The sequence below is a fragment of the Ornithorhynchus anatinus genome, chromosome X1 (genome assembly GCF_004115215.2).
Source record: "Ornithorhynchus anatinus isolate Pmale09 chromosome X1, mOrnAna1.pri.v4, whole genome shotgun sequence".
In the NCBI taxonomy this organism is placed as follows: Eukaryota; Metazoa; Chordata; class Mammalia; order Monotremata; family Ornithorhynchidae; genus Ornithorhynchus; species Ornithorhynchus anatinus.
In genome coordinates this window covers 63,656,244-63,664,272 of record NC_041749.1, presented here as the reverse complement: position 1 = coordinate 63,664,272, position 8,029 = coordinate 63,656,244, and the positions used below count along the sequence as shown (strand labels likewise).

Here is an 8,029-nt window from a genome sequence, read left to right as displayed (position 1 = left end):
TACACCCCAGCTCACACTCTTCATTCTTCTCAAGGTAACCTATTCATGTGCATCATCCTCATCTTCCTCACTGCCAATCTCTTGTTCACGTCCAACCTCCTGCCTGGAACTATCTCCTCTTTCATATCCAATAGAACCCAACTCTAGCAATCTTTACAGCCCTTTGGAAATAACATATCCTACAATAAGGTAACTGTAGACTGTGTTTAGATTGGGATCCAATCAGACCCAGCATCTGGGAGGGAGTAGTACCTAAAATAATCCAGCTTTCTATCGGTATTCCAGGGCTGCAGAAGAGACAGGGAACACGTGCATTCAATTTCTAATCATGAGTACCAACTGGGAGGGGGGCTCCCCCGAGTTTACTACAAGCTCATAAATGGGATCTTAGGTGTCTCCATAACCCTAGACCCTTGGAGGAGCAGGCTCAAAGTAAACCCCTTCTCTCCAGACTCTGGAGGTTCAGGAATGCTAATGAGAACATGGTAAATTAGTATTAATTCATTTCATAGAATTTCTGACATCTATTGTCAGTTGTTCAAACTAAAGCTTATTTCAAGGATAAAACTATTTACTTCTGTTTATTGCTTATTAGCTACAAATTAAAAGCTAAGAATTTAAAGCAATTGACTTTATTAGTTGTTTCAGGGCCACGTTTCAGTGATAAATGGGTATTTGTTAGGTAGTAGAGTCAATATCACTTCAAATCTTTTCTTATTGGTGATTCTCTCCAGTGCTGCCAGAACTCTTGTTTTTCCCTCCCAGGTAACACAGGCACCACTTCCAAGCTGCAACAAAGGTAGGCTGGAGCCTGAAAAGAAAAATACTGGATATAAATGTATCCCCTACTATATATGTGCCAGACAGGAGAAAGATCATTTTAAACTGGATGAATGGTTTTTGCTCCTAAGCACTTACTACAAGAGCTCTGCACTAAGGAGCTCAGTGAGTGCTATCGATTGATTGAAAATTAGATTCCCACTAGGGGTTGGTTCAGCTTTGGAGCAAGGGAGGCAGGCAGCAGCAGTGGTAGTATCTGGGAGAGGTCTGCCCCAACCCCAGGACCAGCCTGAAGTACCAGCATGAACCCAGGCCCACCCATGCCAGAAGAGTTTGTGGACATGGCAGCAGCACAGGACTGTCTCTGCCCCCAGCTAGTAGTCACTGGTCAAAGAATACAGTCACTGGTCAAAGACCCTGCTAGAACCAGGACTGGATTTCCTGCTGAGAAAGGCAAGGAGACCCCATACTTCCCCTGCAGACCACTTGGATTTGAGTGATGGCTCAGCTTTTCATCTTCCCTGCCCCTAAGCAATTGTGCCTACTGACACACAAAGCCCACCCTAGGCTGGGGTGGGCTACAGGAATGACAGTGATGTGGAAATGGGTCTGGATTTACCACACACCTGAATTGGGGTAATCACTGCATCACAATGGCATGGTTACTGGATTGTTCCAGACCCCCATAGCATATGTTGATTGACTCTATCTCCTCCCACCGCCCTGGGAAAATCTCATATAAGAGTTTTAAGCCCTGTGGTGTCTTGAATCTAATACCTTGAAATAGAAAGAAAAATTCAAGAGCTAGGGGTGCTGGTACTCTTTTTTCAAATATCCATTAACTTTCCTCTTCATATCACTCATAGTATTTGTCAAAAAGAACTGAACAAAGAAAGCAAATTGTTTGATCCCTTTCTCCCAAAGTCAGGAAAGAAGTAAAAGATTAGTTTTGAAGCAACCATATCAGAAAAAGCCTAGGCATTTAAGGGCCTCATTAGCAATACCTAATGAACACAGCCCCCATTTCCATTCTGAACTCTGATTTCAAAGTTTACGAACTCTAAGTAGGAAATCAGTCATTAAAAAGACTAAGTTGTACAAGATCTAATTATGGCTTAAGGCTTACTTTTTATTTTTTCTCCAGAAGAAATGCGAGTGGATTCTTACATCCTTTTCAAATAACTGTACGTTTCTAATTTTACTATATTGGCTGTGGGAGGTGAAATGCTTTTGGAATATATGAGAAAAGTCAGCAGCCCAATAAAATGGTACAAATTCAGAAAGTAAATTCTGCTACATCATCAGGTCCCATACAGAAAATGGAATTCCAGTTTTAATAATGAGCAAAACACATATTTCTAATTTCTACAACAGAGCTGCAGGCAAATCAATTGTAGCATTTATAACTGTATATTGGACTAAAACAAATATTGGGCTTGAGCTTTCTGGTGAAGATTTGGCCAGCTTTGGGAGTGTACTTGCTCCTAAAAGTCATAGTAGTGACCACATAGCAAATTACTTTTTCTAACATAGAACATAATCCAAAGCCTTAGCACGTCAATCCTGACTTATTGGAGGTTTGAGACTCAACAAAAAAGTCCAGTTATCTAGAATATTAATGACTTGGAACATTTCTTGGCCCTGGGTATTCTGGTTATTTGAGTTTTCATTGTACCAACAACTTCAGTTAAAATGAAATCCCAATTCAGAGCTAGTATACAATAGGGTGGGCTATGTATCAGATAGTTACATTTTTGTCAACAGCAGTTCTGGGCCATCTCTGGAGTGGTGGATATTTGTGGTCTCCTTGACTTCCTGTGGTTTAGTCACTTTTTATTTAGTAGTTTGCCATGGGAGATCTTGGACCCAACATCTGTTCATGTAACATCAAAGATTCCTTTTAGTTTACATTCTGTTTCAGTGAAGTAAATGCAAATTGTTTTGTATTTTTATTTTCTTTTACTTCCATGGAGAAAAAAGCAGCGCTCATGGGTTATAACATGGTGTTGGCCTAACATAAGAAAATGTTGCTTGACAGATGTTAGGGTTGTTGCATTGTTGCATTGTATTTCGGTGACAATCTAAATCATGCTCTATTACAGATTCTATTTTGAGCCGAATTACCTCAGAGAAAAAAATGCCAAATGTTCATTTAGAAATATCGAGTTTAGCTATGCCATCCTGCCACTTCCTCCCACTTTCTTTCCTTATTCTTCAGAAATAGAATTAGCATAGTTTTGAATAGACACTTAATCTAAACTATTCAGTACACCTTCACACCCACAAATGAAGCTCTTTGATCCACTAATGGCAATGTTAGTTATCAAACTGATTAATTAAAGGTTGTTGCTCTAACTTGTCTGTAAAGCCAGGCTGAGCCATGAAGAAACTCCTCAAAATTCCAGTTTCATGGAAAATCAATCAGTGGTATTTGAGTGCTTACTTTGGGCACAGCACAGTACTTAGCGCTAGGGAGAGTAAAGTACAACAGATTGGTAGACATGTTGCTTACCCACTGTCATGGGCCCTGGTTCATACCAACCAGGATCTTAGTGGACCGGGGGAGCCTCAGGGACACGGAGTAGAAATCAAACCACACTTCTGATCACCAAGGTTACTGTGAAAAGTTTCTTACTTAGTTTTACCAACATGCAAGGGAGTGACACATACATACGCTCACTCCACCACCCAAAGATCCAATACCACTCTGTGGTCAAAGGAGCCCTTTCTGCCAATGCTTCTTCTTTCTGCCTCCAAGTGCTGCTCTTCTGCTGCCCCAATGCTTCCTTCTCTCTGCATCACAGCATGCCTCCGTATTGCCTCCAGGTCCCCCTCCCCCTCCCTTACTGCTTTTGCATGAACCCCAGCAAGTCAAAGCAACCTCCTTTTACCTGCCTTAGGTGTTGCAGCTGTGGCTCTACATGCAGTCATTGATTGGCCCAGGCCTGTTACTACGTAGAACAGGGAGAGAAGGCTACGCCTCCCTCCATTCTCCACCCCCACAGGCCAGCAATCACCTTCCCTCAAGCAGAGCCCATCCATTCCTTCACAAAGTCTCTCTTCATTGTTGTTCATTCATTCAATAGTATTTACTGAGCGCTTACTACGTGCAGAGCAATATACTAAGCGCTTGGAATGAACAAGTCGACAACAGATAGAGACAGTCCCTGCCATTTGATGGGCTTGCCGGGCTTATCAGGGGAGACAGACAGACAAGAACAATGGCAATAAATAGAGTCAAAGGAAGAACATCTCATAAAAACAATGGCAACTAAATAGAATCAAGGCGATGTACATTTCATTAACAAAATAAATAGGGTAATGAAAATATATACAGTTGAGCAGACGAGTACAGTGCTGAGGGGATGGGAAGGGAGAGGGGGAGGAGCAGAGGGAAATGGGGGGAAAAGAGGGTTAAGCTGAGGAGAGGTGAAGGGGGGGTGGTAGAGGGAGTAGAGGGAGAGGGGGAGCTCAGTCTGGGAAGGCCTCTTGGAGGAGGTGAGTTTTAAGTAGGGTTTTGAAGAGGGGAAGAGAATTACTTTGGCGGAGGTGAGGAGGGAGGGCATTCCAGGACCGCGGGAGGACGTGGCCCAGGGGTCGACGACGGAATAGGCGAGACCGAGGGACGGTGAGGAGGTGGGCGGCAGAGGAGCGGAGCATGCGGGGTGGGCAGTAGAAAGAGAGGAGGGAGGAGAGGTAGGAAGGGGCAAGGTGATGGAGAGCCTTGAAGCCTAGAGTGAGGAGTTTTTGTTTGGAGCGGAGGTTGATAGGCAACCACTGGAGGTGTTTAAGAAGGAGAGTTACATGCCCAGATGGTTTCTACAGGAAGATGAGCCAGGCAGCGGAGTGAAGAATAGACTGGAGCAGGGCAAGAGAGGAGGAAGGGAGATCAGAGAGAAGGCTGACACAGTAGTCTGGCCGGGATATAACAAGGGCCTGTAGCAGTAAGGTAGCCGTTTGGGTGGAGAGGAAAGGGCAGATCTTGGCGATATTGTAAAGGTGAAACCGGCAGGTCTCGGTAACGGATAGGATGTGTGGGGTGAACGAGAGAGACGAGTCAAAGATGACACCGAGATTGCGGGCCTGAGAGACGGGAAGGATGGTCGTGCCATCCACGGTGATAGGGAAGTCTGGGAGAGGACCGGGCTTCGGAGGGAAGATGAGGAGCTCAGTCTTGCTCATGTCGAGTTTTAGGTGGTGGGCCGACATCCAGGTGGAGACATCCTGGAGGCAGGAGGAGATGCAAGCCTGAAGGGAGGGGGAGAGGACAGGGGCAGAGATGTAGATCTGCGTGTCATCTGCGTAGAGATGGTAGTCAAAGCCGTGAGAGCGAATGACTTCACCGAGGGAGTGAGTGTAAATGGAGAACAGAAGAGGGCCAAGAACTGACCCTCGAGGAACTCCAACAGTTAAAGGATGGGAGGGGGAGGAGGCGCCTGCGAAGGAGACCGAGAATGACCGGCCAGAGAGGTAAGAGGAGAACCAGGAGAGAACGGAGTCCGTGAAGCCAAGGTGAGATAAGGTATGGAGGAGGAGGGGATGGTCGACAGTGTGAAAGGCAGCAGAGAGGTCAAGGAGGATTAGAATGGAGTAGGAGCCATTGGATTTGGCAAGAAGGAGGTCATGGGTGACCTTAGAGAGCAGTCTCGGTAGAGTGGAGGGGATGGAAGCCAGATTGGAGGGGGTCCAGGAGAGAATGGGAGTTAAGGAATTCTAAGCATCGATTGTAGACGACTCGTTCTAGGATCTTGGAAAGGAAGGGTAGTAGGGAGATAGGGCGATAACTGGACGGGGAAGTGGGGTCGAGAGCGGGATTTTTAGGATGGGGGAGATGTGGGCATGTTTGTAGGGGAAAGAGCCATTGGAGATTGAGTGGTTAAAAATAGAAGTTAAGGCAGGGAGGAGGGCAGGGGTGATGGTTTTAATGAGGTGAGAGGGAATGGGGTCCAAGGCGCAGGTGGAGGGGGTGGCACTTGCGAGGAGGGAGGAGATCTCCTCTGAGGATACTGCAGGGAAGGATGGGAAAGTAGGGGAGAGGCTTGGTGGCGGGGAGGGGAGAGGCAGAGGGGAGTTTGGGGAGCTCAGACCTGATTGTGTTGATTTTCGTGAGGAAATAGGTGGCCAGATCATTGGGGGTGAGAGATGGAGGAGGGGGAGGAACAGGGAGCCTAAGGAGAGAGTTAAAGGTCCGGAACAATTGGCGGGGGTGATGGGCATTGGTGTCGATGAGGGAGGAGAAGAAGTTTTTCCTGGCAGAGGAGAGGGCAGACTTAAGGCAGGAAAGGACAAATTTGAAGTGTGTGAGGTCGGCTTGGTGCTTGGATTTTCACCAGCAGCGCTCAGCAGCTCGAGCATAGGAGCGTAGGAGGCGGACAGAGGAGGTGATCCAGGGCTGTGGGTTAGTGGAGCGAGAGCGGCGGAGGGAAAGGGAGATGAGAGAGTTGAGATGAGTAGAGAGGGTGGAGTTGAGAGCGGAGACCTGATCATCGAGAGTGGGAAGCGAGGACAGGGCGGCAAGGTGAGGAGAGATGCTTTTGGAAAGATGGATGGGATCAAGAGAGTGGAGGTCTCTGTGGGGCAGTAGCAAAGATTTGCACGGGGAGGGAGTGTGAGAGATGAGGCAAGTGAGAAGATTATGGTCAGAGAGAGGGATTTCAGAGTTGGTGAGGGAGGAGATAGTGCAGCGGTAGGAGATGACGAGATCGAGGGTGTGACCGAGTCGGTGAGTGGGCGCGGTATGGTGGAGCAGGAGGTCGGCAGAGTCGAGGAGGGATAGCAGGCGGGCGGCAGAGGAGTCATCGGGTACATCCATATGGATGTTCAAGTCTCCGAGGATCAGAGTGGGCAGAGAGAAGGAGAGAAGGAAGGTGAGAAAGGGGTCTAGGTAGTTGAAGAAGTCGGAGGTGGGACCAGGAGGGCGGTAGATGACAGCGACAAGTGTCTGGAAGGGGTGGTAGAGGCGAATGACATGGGCTTCGAAGGAGGGGAAGGAGAGGGAGGGGGGAGGAGGGATAGTGCGGAAGCGGCAACGGGGTGAGAGGAGGAAGCCGACACCTCCTCCCTTTCTGGTGAGTCTGGGGGAGTGGGAGAAGGAGAGGCCTCCGCTGGAGAGGGCAGCGGCGGAGACCATATCTTCGGGTGTGAGCCACATTTCCGAATAGGCGAGGAGGAGGAGAGAGCGGGAAAGGAAAAGGTCATCGACGAAAGGTAGTTTACTTGTAATGGAGCGGGGGTTCCAGAGGCCACACTTGAAAGTAGCTGTGGGTTCAAGGGGGGAATGGAGAGGAGAGTGGGGGGAGGGGAGGGTTTGGATGGGAAGAAGGTGGCGGGGTCCTGGATGGGGAGAGGGGGATGAGGTGTAGCGGTGGGACCAATGGACTGGGATGGGGTGTGGGTGGGGAAGAGGAAAGGGGGCAGGGGGTGAGGAGGGGGTTTGGTGGGGGGGAGAGTAGGGGGAGGGGGAAGAGGGGTAGTGCTGGTAAAGTGGGGTTCTAGGGCGGGGGAGGGGAGGGGGGGAGGAGGCAGAGGAGAGAGCAGGAAATAGCTGAGTGAGAGAGAGGAAGGGCAAGGGGAGGATAGGAAGGGGCGGGCAGGAGGAGGGTGGAGGAGGGACATGGTGAGGCCAGAGAGGTGGGTGGCAGCACTGACAACAATAAACAGTAACAAACGAAATCGGTAATATAGCAACATGATAAAGTATGATACAATACAATAGTGTATCATACTGTATCATTTTGCTATATTACTGATTTCGTTGTTCTTGGGATCACAAAGAGTCGCTAACAAAATAGCTTGTTCTGGTCTCACCACACCCACAAGGAGCGAACAGTCTTCAGTGGGAGACCAATATTAAAATAAAATGAGGGTATGTTCACAAGTGCTGTGAGGCTGTGGGTGGCAGGTGAATATCAAGTGCTTAAAGGATACAGATTCCATTGCATGGGTGATGCAGAATGGGGAGGGAGTAAGGGAAAAGATCCTAGTTAGGGAAGGCCTCTTGAAAGAGATGTGATTTTAATAAGGTTTTGAAGGTGGAGAGAGCAGAGGTCTGTTGTTTATAAAGAGGGAGGGAGTTCCAGAGCAGAGGGAGGATGTGGGCAAAGGGTTGGCAGCATGATAGATGAGATCAAGGTATAGTGAGTATGTTGGTGTTAGAGGAGCAAAGTGAGCAGCTTGGTTTTTATTAGAAAATCAGCAAGGTTAAGCACATAGTAAGTGCTCTATAAATACCATTAACAAAATTTATAAA

The 8,029-nt window shown here is 47.8% G+C and overlaps 1 long non-coding RNA gene across 1 annotated transcript in view; it reads right to left on the bottom strand.

Annotated features, from left to right (window-relative positions):
• Positions 1–616: 616 nt before the first annotated feature.
• The window catches only part of LOC120638053, a 49,621-nt gene continuing 42,208 nt past the window's right edge, over positions 617–8,029 (bottom strand). Inside the window, exon 2 of the long non-coding RNA XR_005659510.1 lies at positions 617–811. This is a non-coding gene — a long non-coding RNA (uncharacterized LOC120638053). The remainder of the gene's footprint in view (positions 812–8,029) is intronic.